Source organism: Triturus cristatus, chromosome 10, assembly GCF_964204655.1.
Source record: "Triturus cristatus chromosome 10, aTriCri1.1, whole genome shotgun sequence".
NCBI classification, from domain to species: Eukaryota; Metazoa; Chordata; class Amphibia; order Caudata; family Salamandridae; genus Triturus; species Triturus cristatus.
In genome coordinates this window covers 276,284,967-276,311,082 of record NC_140593.1, presented here as the reverse complement: position 1 = coordinate 276,311,082, position 26,116 = coordinate 276,284,967, and the positions used below count along the sequence as shown (strand labels likewise).

General features: G+C 45.6%; 1 protein-coding gene across 1 annotated transcript in view; it reads right to left on the bottom strand.

The window, feature by feature from the left end:
* Positions 1 to 25,730, bottom strand: part of LRRD1 (leucine rich repeats and death domain containing 1) — a 191,706-nt gene extending 165,976 nt beyond the window's left edge. Inside the window, exons 1-2 of the mRNA XM_085631088.1 lie at positions 25,598 to 25,730; positions 2,669 to 2,825 (exon numbers count right to left, since the gene is read on the bottom strand). The gene's annotated coding sequence lies outside the window, so the exon portion shown is untranslated. The remainder of the gene's footprint in view (positions 1 to 2,668; positions 2,826 to 25,597) is intronic.
* Between the last annotated feature and the right edge of the window lie 386 nt (positions 25,731 to 26,116).

Here is a 26,116-nt window from a genome sequence, read left to right as displayed (position 1 = left end):
TCCCTGATCTATTCCCGTTCCCCTCTTCAGAGTTTGGCTGCTGGTTGGGATCCCCCACTTAAGGAGTACGTGCCGTCACTTTGGATGCCGGGTTGCCTTGTGGGTGTGGTTTTTTTGTGTTGTTCTGTTTTGATAAAAGGAAACCGTATTGTGGGCCTGGAGTTATGTGGCCTGCGCTATTGATATCTCCTGATTTACCAATCTGCACCGCCAAGAGACTCTTACTGTAGGTATGTCGTATGCTCTGTAACTCTAGCGGCCGGCCGGATGGTTGTAGGCCCATACTTGTAACCTTTTTAAACTGTAATAAACGGTTTAAAAAAAAAAATTTAAAAAAAAAAAAAAAAAAATTCATATCTCCGGTTCCCTACATTGGACTTTTGTCATTTTGGCGTCATTTTAAAGATAAAATAATTTCTATTTTCATAAATTAGTGTTACATTTTTATTGAATGTTGTGTCTTAATTATTTAGTAAATTGGTGTTTTTAAACGCTTTACATACCTATCTCTTAAGTTAAGCCTGCCTGCCTGATCGCAGGCAAGCTACCAAGGGTTGAGCATGGGAATATTCTGAGCCCTAGACTGTGTTAGTGGCCTTATTGCCAGTGGTAGATGCATTTTTACCGCTATCTATAATCCACGTTCCAACAATATTGAAAAAACAGGATATGAAATACTACAAGGGATGCAATAATTCTGGAATGATGCTCGCCAGTAAATTTCAGGCAACAAATGCTAGGAGTTTCATGACGGAGATAAAGGATAAGCATAGGAGGTTCTGGGCAGGGGACACCAAGAAACTCGAATGATTCAGGGAATTTTACTATGAAATATACGTAAATCGCTTTACAGATTCAAGGATTAGAGAGACCTACCTTGCCTAAGTGAATTTGCTAAGACTTTCCGCCAAAGCAATTGATGAGCTGGAGGCTCCGAAAACTAAGAGGTGGTACTCCTTGCAATAAAAGGGCGAGTCCCCAATAGCCGCGGGGCCAGATAGCTTCAAATTCAACTTCTATAAAAAGTTTGCATTCTCATCAATGGGCATGCTCACAGAAGACGGAAACCCTGGCCTTGTTTATCCCTAAACTGGGGAAACAGCCACTTGAATGTATCTCGTATAGGCTAATCTTGCTTCTTAATGTGGACACTAAGAAATCCTGCAGTCCAGGCTGCAGTGCACCTGCCTGCATGGCACATGGGTACCACACAGATTTTATTCAATGGAAGAACCACATGGAATCACAAAAAAAAAGTCCTTAATTTAATTGACATCGTGGGCGAGAGCGGAATAACGGTGGTCCTCCTGTCACTGGATACAGAGGTCTTTAATTGGGTGAATTTGGGATTCATGAGCAACATGTTCAGGAAAATGGGGTTGGGAGAGACGTTTTGGACAGAGGTAGTGGTGAGCTATCTTGCTCTGACAGTTCACATAATAGTCAATGAGAAACCTCTTGGCAGAGTTATGATCTGCACATAAAACTTTCTCTTCCTTACTTTTTGTTGTGCCCCTAAATTCCTTGTCGGAATGTATAAGGACAAATAGAACTTGTAAAACGATCATATTGGATGAATTTAAATTATTTTCGCTACATTTTCCTATTAGGGAGCCCTGATAAAGGAATTATGGTAATATGTTATGTTATGTTATGTTAAGTACATTTATTACGCGCGCAGATACTCAAAGAGTGGTATTGAGGATACCAACACATTTTACATCTCCCCCGTTACAAAGACAGCAATAATGGCATGGGACCAGATAGGTAACCAGAAATGTCTCAGAACATTCACCCCACTACTGATTAACCAAGACTTTTCCCCGGGTATTCAGAATAGCCGATTTATGGCTTGGAATAAGCAATATGTTCAATGGGGGAAGAGGTGAAATTCTTTGGAGAGAAGAAAGGAAGATTTCAAACTTAAAACTCAGCGGGTGAGAAAGAGGGTTATGCAACCTTCAATCAGAGAAGGGGTCACCAGGGTCCTGATGCCCACAGAGCTATACCTACTTGTCTAGGAAGTCTCAAAGCATCCAGTTTCAGCACTATACAATTTTTTTACAGGTCCAAGTGGGCTGAGAAGGCTCCCTTTCCAGGCAGTATGAGAATGAACTAGGAATACACAATGCAAAATCACTCTTTAGTGTATAATGAGCTGGAAGTTGGTCCCTTTGACCATTTTATTTCTTTGTGGTAAAAGGATGAAAACTGGGTCATTGATTTTGACTTTATATGTGGAATCTGTTCCTAGAAAAGAAAACCACTACAAATTGGTTATTGAAGTCATGATGTCTTTGCAGGTGGACTGTGGGTGCCTCGTGCAAGCTCCACTTAAGTAAGGATTGTGAGCACCAGCATTCTGGATAACTGGAGCGAGAAAGGAAGTACATAGCCACACATTTAAGCAATCCAAAATGGCTCTTAGTGGAGAGAGAATCCAATTTAAAATCATGCCTTATCTCCATAAACCAATTTTCATATATCCACAAGTTAGAAATCACAAGTTCCTCCAAGAACACCAGAAGCAAATCCAAACTCTATCTAGAAACAAAACTAAAACATTACTTCATGCATTTACATCCCAAAACTCTAGACTTTGGGAATCTGTGTGAATCAATTCGACATACACCTGACTTTCTTATAATCCAGGGGGCTATTAACTCACTTGTTTTAGGCTTGCTTTTGGAGCCTAGGACTAAAGTCGGTTGCTGTCCACCTTCAGAATCAGGTTCATTCTTCTAACTCCTGTTCCACAATCTCCTTATAGATTATCCACCTCTCATGTTGTGTGTAAAGCACTCTGATCCCTTCCGAGCATGTTTCTGTTGACAAATAAAGCACTAAATAAATGCCAGATATGAAACCTAAAGTTGAATTCTTCCTGCTGCTAGTGTGGTTATTCAGAGGCTTCAGTTAGAATCGACATACATTTTTTAAGACCTATGAGCATCACAGAACGTCGGTAGAGAGGGCAACATAAATGCACTGCAATTAATAATGTCGTTATTAAGAGCACCTCCTGTCACTTTTACCTTATATCGTTCATAAAGCAATGGCTGTTCAATTTTAAGCTTTGTGAGAGCAAGCTTGAAGACATCTGTAGCTCTGCGAACAGTGTATCATCCACAGAAGAACCTATATTTTGGATGGAGTTCCAGAGTTCTGACAACATTCTCCGTATATTCAAATTGTGAGGACATATGGCCACATCCCTAAACATAAAGGGGATTGAACCTAGCTTCATTCTGGAAGCAACAACCCCCTGGTTTTCAGCTATCGTTATGGGAGAGGGGGGAGTATGCAATGGGTCCTCAAGGTGAGCGCTCAGATATTTGTTATGGGTTACTTTTCGTGAAATCAAGTCAGAAGAATCTTAAACTCCCCTACCATAGTGCGGGTCAGTCACTAGATTCTGACTGAACAGTCTGAGGGATTCTTTCACCACCTCACTGCTATAGTTATAGACAGGTTGGATGAGAACATTCATGATTTACCCGACATTCCTCTTCAACTATAACTTATAGGGGGGTGCACTCATCCAACAGTTTGCCCTGTTTGTGGAGGAGAAGTATGGTGGCTTTTCCCATGTCCTCGGACTACAAAGCTGAGGATTCGAAGAATAGTGTATAGTGCAAAAGCGATATGTGCAGGTGCTGTCGTGACAAATAATATAAAAGCAACAAAATAATAATGATCAATAAAAAATTTACACATTTGACAAATCCTCATCTGCTTTGATATACTTGTGTAGTAAATCTTCCAAAATGCAAGATAACATGAATTAATATTAGAAATGGTTCTATAATAGAAATGGTTCTAAGCCCCATACCAACCACACCAGCATTTACTGTATTGACTTCTAATGTATTTACGCAGGTGTAACTCACGTGAAATCTTTGAAATAATGTCCATGTGTAGCTATGTCTCTCTTCAATATCAAAAGGAAGCCTGAACTTGGGGGATTACATTGTTTTAGACGTGCAAATCGTGGAGTCCAAGTAAAATTAAGTTAGAATTTTTCTCTTTGACAGAAATGTCAGAAAATAGTTATGGGCAGCACACTGGATCCCACTTGTTGTCCTTCTCAATGATCAGGACACGTGTCCTCAAAGACCATTAGGAAAGATGAGCTTACAATGCAGTCGCTGCTTGAAAAAGGGAAATGAGAAGGGAGTCCCAATAACTGGGGTTAGTAAACAAACAAAAAAAAAAAGCAGTGAGACCATTGGGCCAAGCAGGTTACCCTTCTTGGTGAATTTTATACAACTACTTTGTTTATTTCAGCTTGTCACATTCTGTAAAATTGACCATACAAGCAACATTGTTTACAACACCAAAGATTTATACAAAGTCTTAAAATATTACTGTACAACAACAGATCAAAAACTGATTTTTTAGCAATTTATCAACTCAAATACAATCTTTAAAATATGTACCCAGTCTCCCCCACAAAATAAAATCTTCACATTTCAATATATACATTATCATTTAATTAACAGATCAATTAATGTGATCTCCTTACAATTGGAACCAGTGGCTAGGATCACACATTAGTCAAAATATATACAATTTGTAAGCGAAAAGGCCATATCTTCTCTGAATATGGAATGTTTATTCTGGTGCTTGTAACCTTTGCTAACGGAAGATGCCCATCCTCATTACCATCATACAACACCTACCCCACATGAGTTTGAAAGTACAATAAACTATTCTGTGGAATCCTCTCAGACAGAATCAACGTTCTATAACTATATTTTCAAGATCTATGACAAAGCCAAATCAGTCTCAAACTTGCATTCCTTGTCAAAGGGTTAACACAAATCTTCCAACATTGGTCATTCTCCATGGGTTAATCAGTTTACTCCACAAGACCCATGTTATCCAAAGTTTGGACCCTCTTTGTAAACAAAAGGCTAGCACTTCTTTCGCCGAAACTTTCATACCGCCTCAGTGTGCCATCACCAGATAAGCTAGATGCAAATGTAATACAAACCTGGAAAAGTATTTTATCCTAAAATCTAGATCGCCATCTCATCTTTTAAGGTGAAATTGCTAGCAAAGGTCACCACTAGGTAAGAATAAATTGAGACCACTTCTAACTCACACCATTTTGTCTCAATGAGTAGTTTTTTTTTAACATCCCTCTTCCTAAATAACATTATCTTTCTTTGTTTTATAGTGAGATTAAAATTCAAATAGTTTTGATGGCAGTATTGATGGATTGCCTTTAATGATGTCTGGAGGCCAAAGGGTATTAAATAGAATGTATGACTTTGCAATGCATACATTTACAACGCATGCCTTTACAAAGCAGTTTTTACATCGCAACATCCTATACAATGCATTCTTTTACATCACATGCCATTACATTGCATTTTTAGAAACTATCTTTACAACGCATTCCATTACATTGCATTATACCATTATAACGCATACCATTACATCGCATTTAAGGTAAGTGTTGGATAGTGTAGGGGTAAAAATTACTATTCTAACTCCAGTGAGTGCAACAGTAGGGTAAGTGTTGGATAGTGTAGGGGTAAATATTACTATTCTAGCTCCAGTGTGTGCAACAGTAGGGTAAGTGTCGGATAGTGTAAGGGTACTATGCGTTGTAATGGTATGCGTTGTAATGACTTGCGATGTAATGCCTGCGTTGTAGTTACATGCGTTGTAATGGCATGCGTTGTAGTGACATGCGACGTCATGGCTGCGTTGTAATGACATGTGATGTAAAGGATGTTGTGATGCAATGACTGCGTTGTAAAGGTAGTTCGATGTAATGACTGCGTTGTAAAGGTTGTTTCCCATTAAATCAAATAGTATGGTGTCATCACAATAATAAATGTTACAGATCTTTTCCTGCCATGTCCTGAGTGGAAAAAGACTGGCTTGACTTACCATTCTGGGGACAATCACAATACAAATGGAGAACAATAAGTGAGGGGACATGAATAAACTCTTCAGAGTTAGTACTTTGCTGGTAAAGTTTTTGTTTTCTTCATATTGGATTCTAGTTCAAGATTCTCCATGGAGTCTAAAGATTAAGACTAATAAAGGTCTACACATTCCCCAGGCCACCATTTAAGCCCATGATCTACCCACATCCCCAAAAACATTTGTGGTAGGGCAGTCTAAGTACAGAACATAAAGAAACATGTTTCTATTGACCCACATATTTTTCCACTAACGTGTAGTACCATGCATCCATCAGTAACTGAACAATTATTCCTAAAAATGATTTGTTGTTTTGGAAGAACCTGGTTTTATTCCAAAATTACATTGAAATCTTCACCCACCATTTCATTCCATTACACTGTTATTGCCATTAGGTCTTTAAAGTTCACTAATGTACTCCACCCACATGTCCCCTGAAATTGGGGCAGTCACCAGCCATTGCATGACCCTACTACTTCATTTATAAATTCTCAAAATTGTGTTATTTCCTTTTACTTAAAGGCCACGGCTATTTTTCCCCAAAGTTGTTTATTTATCTTATATTTATTTTAGCTAATTACTCTGCGAACCTCTAACCCGTACGTACTAATTACTAACCTCCTTTCCATGAACAGGAGTATAAGGAGATGGTTTATTTATTTCTTCAATCGCAGCTTGAATCTACAACCAGACTTTGTGTCTTTCTCTTCCTAGTTACTAAGGGGCATATCAACAACAACATGCGATAAACATCGCAACGCGCGGTCAGTGCGATTTTTCATATCGCTGGGTTGCATCTCCTTGTTAGCGTGCTATCAACAACGATTAGCGCCTTGGCAATAAGAAATACAGCGATAGCGGCGAAAACCCCCAACAGCACTGCAAATCCAGCAATAATTTTGTGAGATAAAGCATAAACTCCCTAATACGGCCCTGTGGCCTTAACCATGCAATCCACGTCTCATTAAACATATGGCTAAGTCAGAAAAATAGCAGACGTTAAATACCTGCGATAAAGGGTGCATAGCGCGATTCTTCTTGACGCTTCGCGGGTCTGCTGCAGGCTTGTTGATATGGCGAAGCCGTGTTAGCGACTATTTCCATGTTGTTTTGCTCCGGAACGCCTACTTTGCATGTCATTAGCGATGGCATGCAGGGCGTTAAAAAACCGGCAGCTATCTTGCGGAAATTAGCGCTAACACGGGTTAGCACGATCTTGTTGATAAGGCGATGTAAAATTACCACGTTAGCGGCACGAAAGTGCCACTAACCCGGCGATATTGGCCTTGTTGATATGCCCCTAAGTTATTTGGAGTATTTTCTCTCATCCTTGTAATAAAAACTTCAAAAGTAGGCAGAATCTCATCTGAACTAATCAAATTCTAAATAAATCAATTCATCAAAGCTGTGTGCTTGCAATGTTTTAGTCCAGCATAGTCGTTTTGACTTGGTTATGTTCAATCTCCATCCACCTGGCAAGCCTGCTTTTGTACACCAAAATCAATCACCATTTTATTGGGGTCACTACCTCAAAGCTCACCTGCTCGTATGTCTTTAATTTAGGAAAAATAGCAAGTTGTTAAAGTCAATTAATAAGCTGTTATTCGCATTATCAAATGTTGGACTCCCTGGCTGCTCATATAATGAGCTATTAATTATCCCTGCTAGATTGTAACCTTTTAGAACACGAGCCAACATTGTCTCTCTGTGCCTGAATATCCGTACAACCTGCTCAGTTGTCTCTAAATGTTCATATTCTCTCTGGACATCACCACTTGAAAGTAATTTGTGGATTTTCATATTCAAATCTACAATCAGAAGTAGCAACAGACCTCCATAATTCTATTCCAGCTCAACCAACAAACTAGCCACGGAGAAGAAACCGCTATCATTATCTATTGCTGTCACATATTAACAATTATAATATCTAAAATATTATAGTTTCCGTTTTCCGTATCCCTTTTGTTTTCCCCCACATACCAAAATTGTTACTGTGGCATATCTGTACCATAGCAAAACCCCGAAACCGGTCCTAGGATGCTTGATTCCGGTCCAGGGAGGACCTGGCTTGGCAGTTCGGGCTGGACTGTTCCCATGAGGCACAGGGTCAAGACTGATTTGCATATGGCCATGTCTGAACTGGGGTGGCGTGGTGAGCAAAATAACGATGGATTAAACCCAGATCTGTGACTGGGGGTGAATGTTTTGCCAATGTGCAACATTCCGTCCATCATCTTGTGTGTTTTGCCGTTCGCCCTATGTGGGAAGGGTATGCCCAGACGTGGGTCCCGTGCTCACTACGCCACTGGAGTCAAGCTGTCCTGGATGAAGAGGGGTGAAACCCCGAAACCGGTCCTAGGATGCTTGATTCCGATCCAGGGAAGACATGGCTTGGCAGTTCGGGCTGAACTGTTTCCATGAGGCACAGGGTCAAGACTGATTTGCATATGGCCATGTCTGAACTGGGGTGGCGTGGTGAGCAAAATAACGATTGATTAAACCCAGATCTGTGACTGGGGGTGAATGTTTTGCCAATGTGCAACATTCCGTCCATCATCTTGTGTGTTTTGCTATATCTGTACCATATCCAAGTTAAGTACTCTTACCATGCTTTCTCCTCAATGGCAATATCATTATTATAATCTCTTTTAGTGGTGTGCAATGTTTCCTATAGGTATATAACTTCACTAGCTCTTCTTCTATCCAATGCTAATAACAAAACCCTGCCACATTACAAGTAACTATATTTAAGTAGCTGTTCTATGTTAAAGCTCCACCTTTCTCAGGTACGCTACAGCCCCTGCCATTTATGACAAATCTTCATTGTTTCTATTGTTTCCCCCTAAAGTAAGAAGCACTCAGGGGGGCGGAGCTAGCCACAGAGAGAGATGGCCGCGTTCTGAGTGAGCTCCTCTCGGACGCCTGAAAATATCCTGAAAAATCCTACATGAACAGAAGCTCGAAGCTTAGAAATGGTGGGGAGTAGCTCGGGCTAGCACTGGGTACATTTATGTGATGGAAAACTGACCCTGTACTAAATAACAGTTGCGGAGCGGCTTTCGGCAACCTGGGGCCCTGTCGGAGAAAGTGAAACTGAAGTCGCGGGCTGCAGTGGGAGACTAACCTGCGACGTACAGCATGTAACGTGGCCGCACAGTGCGGTCGGGACCGTTACGATCGAAACATTGACTCCGGAGGGCCACACAATGACTGAACTGTCGGCGATCTAACCCGGTAGCGCTGTTGAGGTGTGTGGGGAAGAAGCGAAGCGCACGGCGGGACAGTGAGACCCCGGGTACGCATGAGAGGTAAAGTGGTGGCTGCACCACGCTGATATAGCCCTGACTCTGGGGGCCTGGTGTGCGGACTGCCTGCGGCGCCCACTGCAACAGTCGAATTGTTTAAAAAAAAAAAACACGACTGGTGGACACTGCTTACTGAGAGGAGAGGACTGAGCTGTCCGTGTCGGAGGCGCCGCGCTGCACAGGAGCGGTGTGCTTGAGACGGACGGGCGGTGCAGCGAGAGACACAAGGCTGCATCGTGACACTGCGGGAGCGGCGTCTCATTGTAAATGACCGGGGTGTGAGAAGCGCTTCAGGCCCTTGAACACGCGGAACTTCCCGATCGGCAGGCAGGCGGCCTGTAGGAGAGACGAACGGAAAGAGTGAAAGCCAGATCCTGTGGTCGCCTACTGAGGTCTGAGGATACACTGCCATATTATCTTTGGACCCCCCGGGAAATCAGAGACCCCTTTTCTGCTCCTCTTACGTTCAGAACAGATTTGAGGGGGGAATACACTAATGTGGCCATCATAAACCTTGCATCAAGGGGCCTGCATGACGCCAGTATATGCGGTGAGCTGGGAAATTCCAGGCAAGCAAAGCAGGGTGACACAGGAAGACTGCCCCAAAATAGCCTGCATGTTCCACTGAGGCGGGAGGAGGAAATACGCGACGTGTCAGTATACCTAGGCGGTCCACCTACAGTTTTACCTTGTGAGTGAGCTGAGAACTGCACCGAGGGTCTACATCCGGCGGAAAGCTGATGTTGAGCTGTGTGCCTGCATGCTAGACACGCAACACACACTGTATACGACGATCTTGTGCTATCGTGTTTTCTGGTAAGACCACCCAGATCTGCTTCCATTTAAACGCTGCTATTCTTCATAGAATCTACATAGAAGATCAGAGAAAACTACACCATGGGCAAGATGGACCGAAATCAGTCCAAAATAACCTTTGAGCAGGCGTAAAAACAACCGGACCACGGAACAGACGACCAGCCATCGACGCAATCCACGGCAGGTGCGGCAGGTGGAGTAACGAATGATGACGTACAAGCTATGTTCACCACGATCCAAGCCGCATTGACAAACATCGATGGTAAAATTGACTCGCTGACGTACAGAGTTGACAGGATGTCCGAACGCATAGACAAGCACACAGAAAGAATAGATATGGCAGAGCGCAGAATATCCGAAGCTGAAGAGAGTCAGGTGCAGATGGACATGAAACAGACCAAGATGGAGAGACAACTAGCGGCAATGACTGCGAAAGCGGAGGACTTGGAAGCGAGGTCCCGTAGAAACAACATTCGCCTAACGGGAGTATCGGAAACGACGAATACAGGACCGATGGAGCGATTCGTGGAGCAACTGCTCATATCCCTGCTGGGACGAGAAACGTTCTCTGACATCTTCATAGTCGAGAGAACACACAGATCTTTGGCGCCGAAACTGCCGGCTGGCTCCCGACCAAGACCGATTATAGCAAGAATCTTAAATTACAGAGACAGAGATGCGGCGCTTCGGAAGGCCAGAGAATTGGGCAAATTGAACCATGAAGGAATGGATATCTCCCTCTACCCCGACTTCACAGCATCTGTGCAGGAAGCGAGAAAGAAGTTCGGCATGGTGAAACGAAAACTAAGAGACTTAAACATACAATATGCTATGCTGTACCCTGCCAGGCTTAGAGTCACGGATGACGGGAAATCACGGATCTACAATGAACCTCAGAAAGTGCTGAAGTTCCTCTAACAGAAAGGACAGAGGAGCACGCGGAGGAAATCGCCACGGGGAGATCAGGAAGAACAATCCACTACATCGGACGTTGAATGATTGGGTATTGTAAGTATTGATAACTGACCCGCCAAACGTTGGACTGTAAGGATCGATATAGTGCTGAACTAAAATGAGGTGGCAGCTACTCAGTGACACTGGATTATCAAGCCATAGACATTTTGACAAGAACACTGCGGCGATTACCCTAAGAACTGACGCGCATGCCCCCTCTCAGAAACGAAGAAGGCGCATCCACCAATAGTACCTGATTGCAGGGTCGGGATAACATGCAGGACCAGATAAGTCAAGAGATTGCATTTGGTTGTACCTTACTTGGGACACTATTCTTCCATACGATCTGTTGATATACTCTGGGTCTCTGGTTTAATGGTGTCTGGTTGGCTCTTAGCTGCTGCCTCACTGGAAATTATTTGTAAACGTGTTGTAATATATTGAGTTTCGGATATGCAAGTTGATAGGGCGTTTACCCATGTGGTTTCTTTCCACAAGAAATGGGGTCGCAGCTCTGGCCCTTTAGTGTGAACCACACCAGTTTATTCATTGCGTTTATTTTTGTTTATTTTATTTGGGGGTGGGAAGGGGCGGTGGGTGCAATGGAGTATTGTTCTAGGGTTGGCTCCGCTATATGGGAATGTGCAGAGTGGGTGGAGGGTGGGGGATGGGATTGCAAAAAAGTCCGGTCGTCATTGAATAAGCATACATTTATTTCTTTACACCAACACATGGTATTCAAAGGGGGGGGGATCCAGACTGGGATGACGATAGAAATGGTTGACACTAGCTCACATACCCGCAAACTGACGTTCATGACATGGAATGTCCGTGGATTTCAAAATCCGCAGAAGATACGTAGAGTACTGGCATACTTAGACCGACATGGCATTGACGCTGCCTGTATACAAGAAACGCACCTCACTTCTATCATGGAAGCTAGGGTGGGCACGAGATGGGAGACATATCGTATAGCGTCCTCATTCTCAACATATGCTAGAGGTGTGATGCTTAGGCGTGGTACTCCCTTCCAACCAATAAATACTATCAAAGACGACCAAGGTCGGTATGTAATAGTACATGGTAATTTTGGGGGTACAATACTGACAATATGTCTCACGGCCCAAATAATGACGACTCCAGTTTTTATGAAACCATTACAGAATTGCCAAGCGCGACTGTAATATGGGGAGGGGATTTTAATACGTGTCTAGACCCAGCTCTTGATCGATCCACTGGTAATGAAAGGTATAGCAAACAAGCTGCTAGAGCACTGCGGGAGGGCATGGACGCATGGGTAATGACTGATATATGGCGACTGAGGCATGGTAGACGTAAAGAGGGTACCAGCACGTCAACAACGCATAATACATGGTCTAGAATAGACTACTGGCTGATCACACAGGGTGCATGCACATGGAGAAAGACGATTGAACACCTACCCAAAACATTATCTGACCACTCACCTGTCCGTCTCTCGTTGGATGTCCCTACCTATGTGCCTAGACAATTCACATGGAGGCTGCAGGGAAGCACCCTCTTAGACCTTGTGTTTCGCAGCGAACTACACCAAGCCATAACGGACTATTTTGATTTTAACTCAGGGTCAGTGGATAGTGCAGGATCGCTATGGGAAGCATTTAAAGTCACAATAAGGGGGCATTGCATTAACAAACATGCTGGTATTCTGAAGGACATTCAGCAGCAACTGAAAATGATTGAAAGAGACATTGCACAACTAGAGGAAGAACACATTTTAACGCAAAACCATGCGCTGCTAGCAAAAATAAGGGAAATGATGGCTGATAATCAGAAATATGCAGCTGATGAAATAAAATATAAATCGCGTAGATTCACGGCGCGTACGTATGGCAAGGGAGGTAGACCGGGACGAGCCTTGTCAAGCAAAATAAAACCGGCACCAATAGCGTCCTACATAACACAGATAGCAGATGAAGACAACCACACTTTATACAACACTTCATCTATTTTATATTGCTTCAAAAACTATTTTAGTCAACTTTACGGCACAAGAACAACCACCACCTCACTAGAAACTAATCAATATCTACAGGATACTGCCATAGCATGGCTGTCTGACACCTACCGGAAATTGCTGAGTCACCATATCACTAAAGATGAAATCGTAGACGCTATAAACTCTCACCCAAATAATAAAGCACCTGGCTTGGACGGGCTCCCTGGAGAATTTTATAAAGCATATAGTGATCTGTTGATACCATATTTGGCCAAAATGTATGAGGAGGCAAATGAAGACGGCAAACTCCCCGCTTCACTAAGGGAGGCCCTCTTGGTAGCACTTCCCAAACCAGACAAAGACCCCACTAAATGTGACTCTTACCGGCCGTAGTCTTTAATAAATATAGATGTAAAGATTTTAGCAAAAATAATCGCAACCAGGATAAAGCTCCTACAGGAGAGACTGGTATTGCCAGATCAGGCAGGGTTTGTACCCAATAGATCCACTACTCACAACCTTCGCACCATCTCCGAATTATATCACCATACGGACTTCCTTCAGTGTTTACCCGATTGAGGCAGGTATCTGCATTCTGTACCACTTTTTTTGATCCAACTCTCTGGTCAGCCTAGGTATAAGAGGTATAAGATGTTAACATAGTCCATAACTGTCCTATGTGCTTCCTGAGGTAGTAAGGTAGAGAAATGTTCTTATTGAGTGGAGCAAGGCAAAGCAGATTCCAGTCAATCAATCAATCAATCAATCAATCAATCAATCAATCAATCAGGGGTTTGTAGAGTGTGGCTACTCTCTTTGTGTTTGCTTTGTTCGCCCCACGTTGGCAGGGTATCCCTTGCTCACTTTGCCACTGGATTCAAGCTACCCTGGCTGATGAAGTCTGTTAGTCCGAAACCCGTTCCAGGATGCTTGTTTCCGGTCCAGGGAAAACATGGCGTGGCAGTTCGGGCTGGACTGTTCCCATAAGGCACAGGGTCAAGACTGATTTGCATATAGCTGTGTCTGAACTGGGGCGGCGAAGTGAGCTAAAGAATGATGATGGATTCAACCCAGATCTGTGGCTGGGAGTGAGTGTCTGAAAAGTTTCAGCGCTCTGTCCATCATCTCTTTGTGTTTGCTTTGTTTGCCCTAAGTTGGCAGGGTATGCCCAGACGTTGGTCCCTTGCTCACTTTGCCACTAGATTCAAGCTAGCCTGGCTGATGAGGGCTGTTAGTCCGAAACCATTCCCAGGATGCTTGTTTTCAGTCCAGGGAAGACATGGCTTGGCAGTTCGGGCTGGACTGCTCCCATGAGGCACAGGGTCAATACTGATTTGCATATAGCTGTGTCTGAACTGGGGTAGCGAAGTGAGCTAAAGAACGATGATGGATTCAACCCAGATCTGTGACTGGGGGTGAGTGTCTGAAAAGTTTCAGCGCTCCGTCCATCATCTCTTTGTGAGTGAGGCTACTCACCCTTGAGGGTCTCAAGACACTGTGGGAGGGGGGGGGGCTTCTGATGCGTCTGGCTGTGGAAGTTCACTCGAAGAGCTAGGGCTTGAGTTCCTTCCTGAACTGTGTCAATGACGCGGATTGCCGGAGGTGGAGAGGCAGGGTGTTCCAGGTCTTGGCGGCGAGGTAGGAGAAAGATCTTCCTCTGGCCCTGGTCTTGTGGATCTGTGGGACGGAGGCCAGGGCTAGTTGGACAGAGCAGAGTTGTCTGGTGGGTGTGTGGAAGGTGAGGCGGTGTTTCAGATATTCAGGTCCTGCGTCGTGGAGAGCTTGGCAGGCATGTGTGAGGAGTTTGATGGTGATTCTATTGTTGATAGGAAGCCAGTGGAGTTGTCGAAGATGTTGTGTCATATGGTTGTGGCGGGGATGTCGAGGACCAGTCCGGCTGCAGCGTTTTGGACGTTCTGTTTCATGAGCTGTTTCTGGGTGATGCCGGCATATAGTCGTTGCAATAGTCCAGTCTACTGGTGATGAGTGCGTGGGTGAATGTCTTTCTGGATTCTGTAGGGAGCCATCTGAAAGTCTTTTGAAGTAGGAGGAGCGTGTGGAAACTGGATGAGGATACTGCGTTGATTTGGCGGAACATTGAGAGCGAGGAGTCCAGGATGATGCCATGGTTGCGTATGTGGTCCGTAGGGGTGGGAGGGGTTCCTAGTGGGGCGGGCCAGCAGCAGTCGTCCCAGGCTGAGGGGGTGGGTCCCAGGATAAGTACTTCGGTTTTGTCTGAGTTGACTTGAGGTAGCGTTCTTACATCCAGGTAGCGACTGCCTTCATTGCGTTGTGAAAGTTGGTTCTGGCGGTTGTGGGTTCGTTGGTGAGGGAGATCATCAGCTGAGTTTCATCAGTGTAGGAGACAATGTTGAGTCCGTGGCTTTTCACAATGGCTGCGAGGGGGGCCATAAAGATGTTGAAGAGGGTGGGGCTCTCAGGGAGGAGCCATGGGACACTCTGCAGCTGATCTCTGTAGGTTCTGAGAGGAACGGGGATAGTCCAACTCTCTGTGTTCTGCTGGTCAGGAAGGAGTGGATCCAGTCCACTACCTTGTCGCAGATGCCGGCATCGTGGAGTCCCATGATTAGTGTGTGGTGTGAGATGGTGTCGAAGGCGGCTGAGAGGTCTAGAAGGATGTGGGCTGCGGTTTCTCCCATGTCAAGGAGGGAGCAGGTGTCATCGGTGGTGGCGAGGAGTGCGGTCTCAGTGCTGGGGTTGCTTCGGAAGCCTGATTAGGAGGTGTCCAGGACATGTTTCTCTTTGATGACCTTAGCTGGGAAAGGGAGGATGGAAATGGGTCTGAAGGTCTTGAGGTCTGTCGGGTCTGTGGACAGTTTCTTCAGCAGGGGGTTGATCTTGGCGTGTTTTTAGTCATCTGGGTAGGTGGCAGTTTCAATGGAGCAGTTGATGGTGCGGCGAAACTGGGGGCGATGGAAGGGGTTGCTCTGTGGAAGATGTGGTACGGGCAGGGATCTGATGAGGCTCCTGAGTGGATGCTCTTCATGGTCTTGAGTGTGTTGTCTGTGGTGAGCGAAGTCAGTATGAGCACGATCTGTTGGGGTGTGGCGTGGTGCATGTGGTGGGCATGGTGGTGGGGTCTTGGGCGTCGAACCCGTCGTAGATCTGCCTGATCTTCTGGTGGAAGAAGGTGCGGAGTTTGTTGCAGAGGTCTTGGGAGGGTGGAATGTCTATGGTCTCGCTATTAGGCCTGGCGAGCTCCTTGACGATGTCAAATAGTTCTTTGGTGTTGTGTGTGTTGGTGTTTATTCTGTCTTGGAAGGCCGTTTTCTCTGTGGTTTTGAGGAGAATGAGGTGTGCGTTGACAGTGGATTTGAAGGTTGCGTGGGTTTCTGGGGTTTTGTTGTTCCTCCATCTCTTCCTGAGTCATCGGCAGGTGCCTCTGGACTTCTGGTGGGCGGAAGTGAACAAGCTGGCTTTCTTGGAGTGTTGCTTGCCTGGTGTCTTCTTGAGGGGTACCAGAGTGTCGGTGCAGTTGAAGATCTATCGGTTAAGGTTTCGAGCTGCGGTGTTGGCATCGCTTGGTGTTGGCGGGGTGGTTCTGCCAAGGAGGTTGATGAGATGTTCTTCTGTGGCCTTTTCTCAGCTGCGAAAGGGGGGCGATGAGGGCGGTGGTGTACGGTGGGCATGGCGAAGGCAAGCTGGAAGCAGTGGTGGTCGGTCCAGAGGAGCTTGGTGGTGTGGCTGTAGGTGATGTTCCCGCTGGCAGAGAATATGGGGTTGAGCATGTGTCTGGCTGTGTGGGTTGGTGCGACAGTAGCTGCTTGAGTCCGATGTTGGCCAGTAGGGAGGCGGTGTTCTGGTCACTGGGGTTGTCTAGGTGGAAGCTGAGGTCCAGGAGTAGGATCTACTCAGTGGATGCAAGAGCCTGGGGTCCGATGAGGTCTACGATGCCGTCGGTGAATGACGGGTGGGGGCCAGGGGGCCTGTAGACGAGGGTGCAGCGGAGGGAGGTCTTGGGGTTGGTCTGGATCTGGAAGTGGAGACGTTCCATGGTTGTCGTTGGGTCATTTGAGTGCGTGGTCAGTCGGAGGGTTTTCTTGTGGATGATGGCGATGCCACCTCCTGGTTGGTTAGGTGCGGTCCTTGCAGGTGGTTTTGTGGCCGACGGGGATGGCGATTGCGATGTCCAGTCCAGAACTAGGGTTGGTCCAGGTTTCCATGAAGAAGGTGATTTCGGGAGAGGCGGCGTCGAGGAGGTCCCAGATTTCTGTGGGGTGTTTGTGGAGGGATCTCACATTGAGGAGGATGCAGATGAGCCGGTCGGGTGCGCTGTTGGTCAGCTGGGTGGCGAGGAGAGTTGGTGTGCTGGCGTGGGTGAAGGCGTGGCTGCAGTTCTGGCAGGCAAAAGGTCCATGCTCTAGGTGTCAGGTGGTGTGGCGTCCAGGGTTGAGGGCGCGGAGGGTGCAAGTGTTGTAGCGGTGGAAGGTCCAAGAACCTGAGTCCCTGGCGCTGGGCGGCCGCAATTAAGTAGTGCTGTGGGGGGGAGGGGCTGGGAGGTGAAAAACGGGAGCGGGAAAAGTCACTGGAGGGGGCGGGGCTGAGGGGGCAACGCAGGAGAAAACAGGGAAAAACATGGAAAGGAAAGAAAAGCAAACGCCAGAGGAAGCAAAAGGCAGAGGTAGAAGGCAATAAAAGAGAGAGAAAAGCAGAAAGTGAGATAGAAGTGCAGCCAAGCAGCAGAGCAGTGATGCTCTACTACTGGACCACCAGGGATGAGGCGCAGGTAGGGGCCTGCGGGTGGAGGAGGGCCTCGAACTTCTGACCTCGGGGTCAGCTGCAGCAACAGGGACAGCAGCAGCTACCAGACGGAGCTGCGCTGTGAAATGAGCAAGTCCACTAAAAGGTGGACATATTCAGAGGTGGGAGAGACTGCTTGTCATCAATCTTTACTCCAAGATTCTTAGTGACTGAGGTTGGTGAAAGGGGGAGAGGGATGTCTCCTCGGCCAGCTGCTGTTTAGCCAATGTTCTCTAACTTGCCCAGACAGCAGAATCTCCGTTTTTGTAAGCATTACATTGCAATGACTCTCACACAGCCAGTGAAGGACATCCTTCAGGCAAGAGTCAAAGGTCAAAGCCATGGCTGTGGAAGAGGGATCAAAAGTAAGGTGCAACTGAGTGTCACCACATATGAGATGGTCACCAACCCATAAGATTCAATGTAATTAACTAAGAGGGCCATATAGATATTAAATATTGTAGGGTTAAGACAAGAGCCCTGTGACACCCCCGAAAGCTAGCTGTTTACTGGTCGTAGAATGGGGAGCAAGCCAGATCTCTTGCTCTTTACCCTCCAAGAAAGATTTTCGTCAAGCAGTGCCTCCGATACCCAACTCCGTCATGCCTAGCAGCATAGATTGATACAAGGTTCTAAATGCAGCTGACAGACCGAGCAGCGCTGCACTTTTACCTTCAACCAAAGAAAATTTAAGCACTTCTGCTACCTCGAGAAGATAAGTTTATGTGCTATACTGCAGGTGGAAGCCCTACTGAGTATGATGAAGAAGATTATTCTCTAGATAAGTGGATAACTGCATGTTAAACAACTTTTCCAGCATTTTAGCAATGGCGGAAAGCAGGGAAGTTGAGCGAAAGTTCCGAAAAAAGATAGATTGGCAGACAGCGTTTTGAGGAGAGGAATGGCTTTAGCCCTTTTCCAGCTGGCAGGAACGACTGCTGCTTCTAATGAGCTGTGAAAGAGCTGATAGAGAATGGAGGCTGTAATCTCTGTAGTGGAGACAAATAAATCAAGAGGGCCATGGTCACTAAGTGGTCAAGATTTACGCTGCACAAGGGCTTGCTATGCTTGAGCCAAGGACATAGGTCCCAACTTATTCAAAGCCAGTCAAAGCGGGTGCTGGAGAGATGAGACCTTAGCGGACGATAACAAGATCATATCAGATATTCAATTTGGGTTTCGAGAAGGACTTGGTACTACTGAACAAGCCCTCAATTTGTCTCTTTTGATGGGCAAGTACGTAAATGCTAAGGGGGGGGCTTTATATATGGCATACTAAGTTATGGTCCACTTTACTGGATATGGGGGTAGACCAGTCTCTTGTAAATTTTTTGCATGAATTATACTCTGATGCCACAGCCAGAGTTAGGTATGGTGTTGGGGGGAACTAACGGCGTCTTTTAGGGTAGAGAGAGGGGTTAGGCAGGGCTCAACAACATTTCACTCCATGCCAGTCTCCTCTATGCCACTAACTTTTTTCCATACTGAACAGCAACCACACTGGTGTACAACATGGCTAAAACACTTTTAGTGGGTCACTGAAGGATCACGTAGGATTCCTCATGGAAGACCTAAAGAATAGTACCACCAATATTGTTGATTTCCAGCCTTTTCAATGTAGACAATCTTGCGGATTATTTTAGAGATATGAACTGTGAGTTGCCATGGACGACCATTTTGCCTATCAAAAACGTCTCTATTGAAGATCATAAATTGGGGTCTTAACCAAACCGACTTAGCAGAAGTATTTTAGATGCTCTCCTTTAATTTTCAAGTCTTTCTTCTATCCGATTGATGGTGGTTACATCCCCAAGTCTAAAAGGTTGTGAGGGAATCAACAGTCAAATGCCGCTCTTAACAAGCCACCTCTGACTGTCCAATTCTCTACTCCTGCGATTATGCAGTCATTTCTATCCCTATCACTCTTGCTACGAAAGCCTCCATTTTGTTTTCAGCTGGCATAAGCTTCATTTCTATGCCATTCTCATTCTTATAGAGGCTGGAAAGGATAGTAATCAACATCTTCTCCCCCTTCAAAATAGCCGAAAGATGGCCATCCATCACTCCTACTCCTGAGGAAACCTTGCCCTTAGTTTAAGACGTAAGGTGAAGGTCATACAACCAATGAAGTAGAGGGTTATAATGGAAGAGTCACATATCATCCATACTAGTAAGCATTATGTTAAGAGTGCATCGTCAAGAGCGAACACAAAGTCAGGATTTATAACAAATGCAGTGGAAGTGGCGTCAGTACTAATAAGAGTTTATTAGTACCCAGAAGAACCCTTTTTAGCAACTTCAGAATAATGTCAGATTGAGAGAAAAAAATATGATAGGTTTCTAAACACATATCTTGCAGTTTATATGCAGCTCAATGATGGTTCATAACTCGTTGTGCTATAGTAGTAGGACTTTAAGAAACAAGGATCTCAAAAGCCGTAACCCACTTACCTATCTATATAAAATACAAACCTGTGGTATGCATGTCATATGATGTGCTTTGCAGCAGGCACATTAACCACCAGAGTTGTCTTAACATTTTTATTATCCCCTGAAAATTGTAAGGCACACAAAGATCTCTGCTGCAGGTGCCTAAGCACTGTATGCTATTTTAAAATGCAACCTCATTTTGACCAATTACGTAAGCCAGAACAAATTTACTCTCACATTTGTTCTTGCTGTCAATTTCTTTGCAATAGAGTTTTAAAAAAATAACTGTATAAGCTGACTGTTAGACTCTGTTTTTTTATAACTCTGCCCCCTTTCTGCTGCTATGGGTTCTCTGAGTATTTTCTTTTAGGTTTTGCCTGCACAGCGCTTGTGAAATCTATTGGTATAGTACAAATCTTAAAAGGGGCTTACATCCCACCCTTACTTTTTATTGGTTTGCGTGCCTGCCACCTACATTTCCTCTGTTTCTATTGGCTGTTGCATACTATTTTGTTTTGTTCTGCGTGTGTTTGATCTTATCAGTGTCCCAAGGCCCAAGTTCTCCTTTTCATCCGCTGATCTTCTTTGTGAGGCTGCTGTCTTAGAGGAGTGCTTTTACAGAATGTTGAGCCGATGCAGAGACTCAAACCCGGCTTCCAAGGTTGGCAGTTCTGGTCATTACACCACATCCTCTGTTCTGCCCCTTCTCTTCTGTTTTCTGTACTATCGTTTAGCAATCACGGCTGGTTCACTTCACTGCCGCTCCTCGCAAACCCCCTCAACGCCACCCCCTCTCAGTCTACAGCTCATGTTCTGACTGCCCCTCTTGCATCTGCTGCTGTTGTTACAGATAAACCCTATTGTATCTTTTGTTGCAGTGTAAAGCTCTCTTATACCTTAATTTAGTTTGAAGTGCCATACAAAATTGTTACAAAAAATATAAACATGAATAAATATTAAAGCTCATTGTGTCTCGTTCTCCACAGAGGAGGAACAGCCAGCTGCACTGCAAAACATCTCCCTCAGTGCAACCCCATCTCACTTCAGCAATTGCGGCTGGTTCACTTCGCCACAGCTCCGGGTAAACCCCCCCTCAACATGGCCCTCCTGGTTGCTGGAGGTGTCTCGTTCTCCTCGGAAGTACAGCCAGCCAGAGAAGCAGGACCCAGGAGCCATGCTGCAGGGCACCGGTCATTGCAAGTGGTTCAACTTTGGTTTCATCTCCATGAACAGCCCCCAAGGCAGCACCCTGGATGACCCTGTTGCATGGTGCAGCAGGTGCAGTGGCACAGGGGCCAAAAGCTCCAGGAAATCCACTGAACACCTATTATAGTTATTTGTTGCTACTAAGCAAGCAGTTACAAGCACAGTTACCTTATTGATGTCAATTCTTGAGATATTATACTAGACATGGAAGGTCTACCTCAGTTCGAATGCGATCATTTTCCACTAGCCTTACCTTTTGCGAGAACTCTGATAGTGTGACTCAAAACCAAATACAGTTAAGTGGCGACCTAACGATCAGCAATAATAGGAGGAAGGTTAGGTGGGAACAAGTGGCAAACAATGAGAGCGTTCGCTCTCAATTATATCAAGATTTTATCCCAATTTTGCTTTCCTTCTCTGAGTAAGCCCCTGATTATATTATGGGAACCCACAATAAGTGGTTTGAGGAACTAAAAATGCACTATTTCACCAAGCCTCTTTCCGGCAAGAGTAAGCCCCCTGCCGTAGATCCTACTTGGCTTAATAAAGACTGTAGGGAGGCAAAGAGGTTTCTAGTTAATACCCTCAAACAGGCTCCTCCGAAGACATCCAGTATGCAAGAGCCTCCTACAAACTCACCATAAAGATCGGACAAATCTCGTGGGATAGTGCCATTTGGACGGAAGTCTTGACCCCCACAAGAATGGGGGACCAGGATGCCTTTTGGCACATATTAGCTCATGGGGCTAAGACGTCTATATCAAGGCCTGAAGTCAACGTTCTCCTACAAGATTGGGTTAATCACTTTCATTCTCTTTACAGTGACCCCAGGGCCTCTGCCTCGTTACTTCCCTTGGTTATGGTTAACCCACCAACTGTCTTTTCCATAACATCTGATTCGATCACCCCAAGCCAAGCTCCAGGATATGCTACGGGCTTCTTCACTCTAGAAGAAACCTGTTTAGCTATTCATTCCCATATGTCTGGCAAGGCCCCAGGATTAGACAGAATCCCAGCTGATTTATTTACATCCAAACCAGCTGTTTGGGCACCCTATCTTAATCGTGTAGCTAACGCTATAATGGTGGGTGCTACAACCTGGAAGGGTGCGGAGATCATTCCTATTTTTAAGAAGGGCCTCAAGTCTGATCCAGCAAATTATCGGCCCATTAGCCTCATTAACTATAGCCAGAACATTTTCTATAAGCTGGTTCAGGATCACTTTCTGGCCTGGATTGAGTAAACAAGATTCTCTCTCAGTTCCAGGCTGGGATTTGCTCCAGAGCCAGTACAGTGGATCAGGCGTTCAGGCTTCACCTTATAAGATTAAAGGAGGTCGACATACACAGGGGTAACTTATACATTGCCTTCATCGACCTTAAGGCTGCTTTTGCTATGGTCCCTAGGACTAAACTTTGGTCCACCCTCAAGGCTCTAGGGCTACCTGCCTCCCTGTATGACATAACCAGACTCCATTACGATAACTTTGCTCAAATCCATTGGGGAGTAAAAGAGGAAACCACTGATGGTCTTGGAGTCAATAGGGATGCTAGGCAGAGCTGAATCCTTGCCCCCAAACTATTCCGTCTCTTTAGCAACAGCTTTGTCGATCTCCTTATGGATGCGAAAATTACTCCCCAGTCCTTGGGGATACTGGAATTACAGCGTTATTGTTTGCAGACTGCTGATCTCAAAAATCCCAATGGGCATAAAGACTCTTGTTTTAAGGTTTCAATAATTCTATATTACTTCTGGCCTTTCAATGCATGTAAAACTAAGTTTATGGCAATAAACCCTCATAGGGGTTACAGAGGGGCACTAACCCTAGAGGGGGTTGAACTAGAGAGAGCTCTAGATTTCGATTATCTTGGAATCAGGTTTTCTAATTCCAATTCTTGGGACAACCATGTTCCGTGAGTATACTCATGTTAAACCACAGGGTTGCTGCTATCTTAAGATTCACTGGCAAGACTTCTTTCCATCCTGTTTCTCCACTCTGGGACACAGGGAAAGTGCGCAGAAACCAAAAAATCACCACACCAAGTCACCAGTAAAAAGAAAAAAAAGTTCAGGGGTGAACCTGCCAGAAGGGCCAAGTCCAACACAACCTATTGCACTTTTCTGTCTACCTACATCTTGTGTTACATTTATGCAGTTATATGGCACATTTTCACAGTTTTTGTATGGTCCTAGAATGCTTCTGAATCTGGTCAAACTAACAACTTGGCACGGGCATTCTCCATTCTATAACATTAGCATTTCAGCCATTGTAAACACTATATAAATACTTATAACTTACCATACGGCAGTCCATACCAAGCGTTGACAAAGCCAATAGGGCTCACCTATGCAAGACCTATCAGCTTTGCCAGTGTTTTGTTAGCCATTTAATACAGCAGCACTAGCTTCAGTGCAGCATAACTGAAAATAAAAAAGCGCTATAACGCTTGACAACGCTGGCTGTGTGTCATGATCGCGTGGGCAGGACAGATCGGAACACGAACCGAGGGAGAATCACGCCAGAACTACAGCTCCCACAAGGCGTAGCGACCGCGCTCCCCCACGTGACCAGGAGCGCGGTCGGTTAAAAGACGGAACTACGCAGGGAGGCGGCGCCAATGATTCGCTTTCGAAACCTGTAGCTGACCAACGGCCCACGATCAGCATCATCGGACCCCGCCGAGTTTCCAGAACCACGGACAACCCGGATCCCAAGACCGAAGACCCACGCCTCCAGAAGCGCCGGACAGCCCGTGTCCTCAGTCCTGCGCTTACCGCCTCCGGAACCGCCCGACTCTCCACCGGCGCAAACAGTCACCCGAGGTGAGTGCCTTCACCGCGTCCTGCGCCCGACCCGACCTCGGAGGTTCCGGACTCCGCTCCTTTGCTCCATCTCTTACGGAGGGGTAACAAGTGCCCTCCGTTCGCCTTCTCTTTTCCCCAGCGGGTGTGTCCGTTGCCTCGACACATCGCAGGAAGCACCCCCTCTGTGACCGATACCCCGGCGCTCCTCGGCCCCAAGGATTCCTGGGCCTTGAGTGGAAGCGCCACCAGCGGTGAGCGGGTGCTCCAGACCTCCTTGTTCTCCTTGCCTGCACCCTTCGTCCAGGCGCTCCTAGACCCCACGGATTCCCGGGTCTCGAGTTGTAGCGCCTTCGTGAGGCTCAAAAAACGTATTTGGGTCACTCACAGCCAGAGCGAAATCACGAGAGTGGTGCCACCCCAGTCCATCGAGACCGAGATCTTGACCAGGGCTCTGATTACAGTTCCGCCCAACCAGGGGAGAGAGGACGAGGCAGGTAACGCAGGGGACACCGGGGGGGAATACTATAACCTCCGGGAGAGAAGGAGTAGCATCTAAATCCTCTCTCTTTGTCTCGTTGCAGGTGTCTATCCCAGCTGACTCTTCCCTTCCCTCGCCCACCTGTCTCCCGAGCCCGAGGGTCATTCACACGAATCCGGGCTGGGGACGGATGGGAGGGGGAACCCTCTATAGCATCAGCGTCATCCCGAGGAGAGGACCAAGTGAGCGCCGCGACACTGTGTCATACAGCTTTTTCACCTTACTTTCAGCCATTTACAACATGCGCTAAAAAACTTCAGTAAAGCCAATAAATCTCACGTGGGCAAAACCTATTGGCTTTATCATTGCTTATTTAAGCTTTTTGCTTAAATTGCACAACTGCTCACCAAGCTACAACTTACAATAAAAAAAAATGCTTATACAAACTGCTTATATACTTATTCACATAGTCAAAACCTATTGCTTTACCAGTGCTTCTATTTCCAGCGCTGTGAACAGGGCACGTTTCCAGCCATGGATTTTCTCTTTTACAAATCATCATGGTCACCGGCATTCGTCCAATTGGCTAACTTAAAATGCAATCTGCGTGATTTTCACCTCGGAAAAACATGTTGTGCTTGGCAATTTTTGTTCCTCCAAAAAGATGGATTGTACGTTCCAAATCAGAAAAAACTTCAATATTGATAAGCAATGCAGAACGTTTTTGCACGAAGGCAAGTGTAAAACAACCACTATGCTGCGTGTTTCTAGATGACTAAACTAAAAGTCCCCCTTTCACTTTTAAAAGCTAGTAAGAGACTCTAGTAAAACTTTGATTCAAAATAACCTAGCTGCAAACAAGCACGAAATATTCTGGAACTGCAAGCCATAACAATTAATACCGACATACGATGTTTTAAATACCTTCATGGTAACGGTGAGTGTTCGGATAAAGTTGAGATAAAAAGCAAATAAATCCTACATTGGGCTCCCGGTCGAGTTTCTGAACCTGGCATTAGTTTTCGGTTGCCTGGCCCTTTAAGACGCTCAGGACGCTGCGCTTCGCAGTGGTGTTGAGACGCAAATGAGAGGTATCCAGGGCGATGTGTAGGCTATATGTGACGATGGGAGCAGGTGAGGGTGTGCGCTTGCGCAGTAGGTACCGCTTGCTCGCTCCCGGTGTTTACATTTGTGTACAGAGTATTCCGTGTCGTGTGTCACAGATGTGAATCGCAGGATGGTGTCACTTACCTCGTTCCTGCGCGCCTTCTGGGCTTTTGCTGCCTCCGCGCCCAACTTAAACTGCAGCTCTGCCACATATTTGCGCACAACAATGTGCGGTATATTGTGATAAATGTGTGGTTGGTTTGGCCTCACGTTACCGAGAGTGCTGTGGTAAGCAAAATGCCAGCCGCGTTGTAGCTTAATGTCCGAAAATACAAT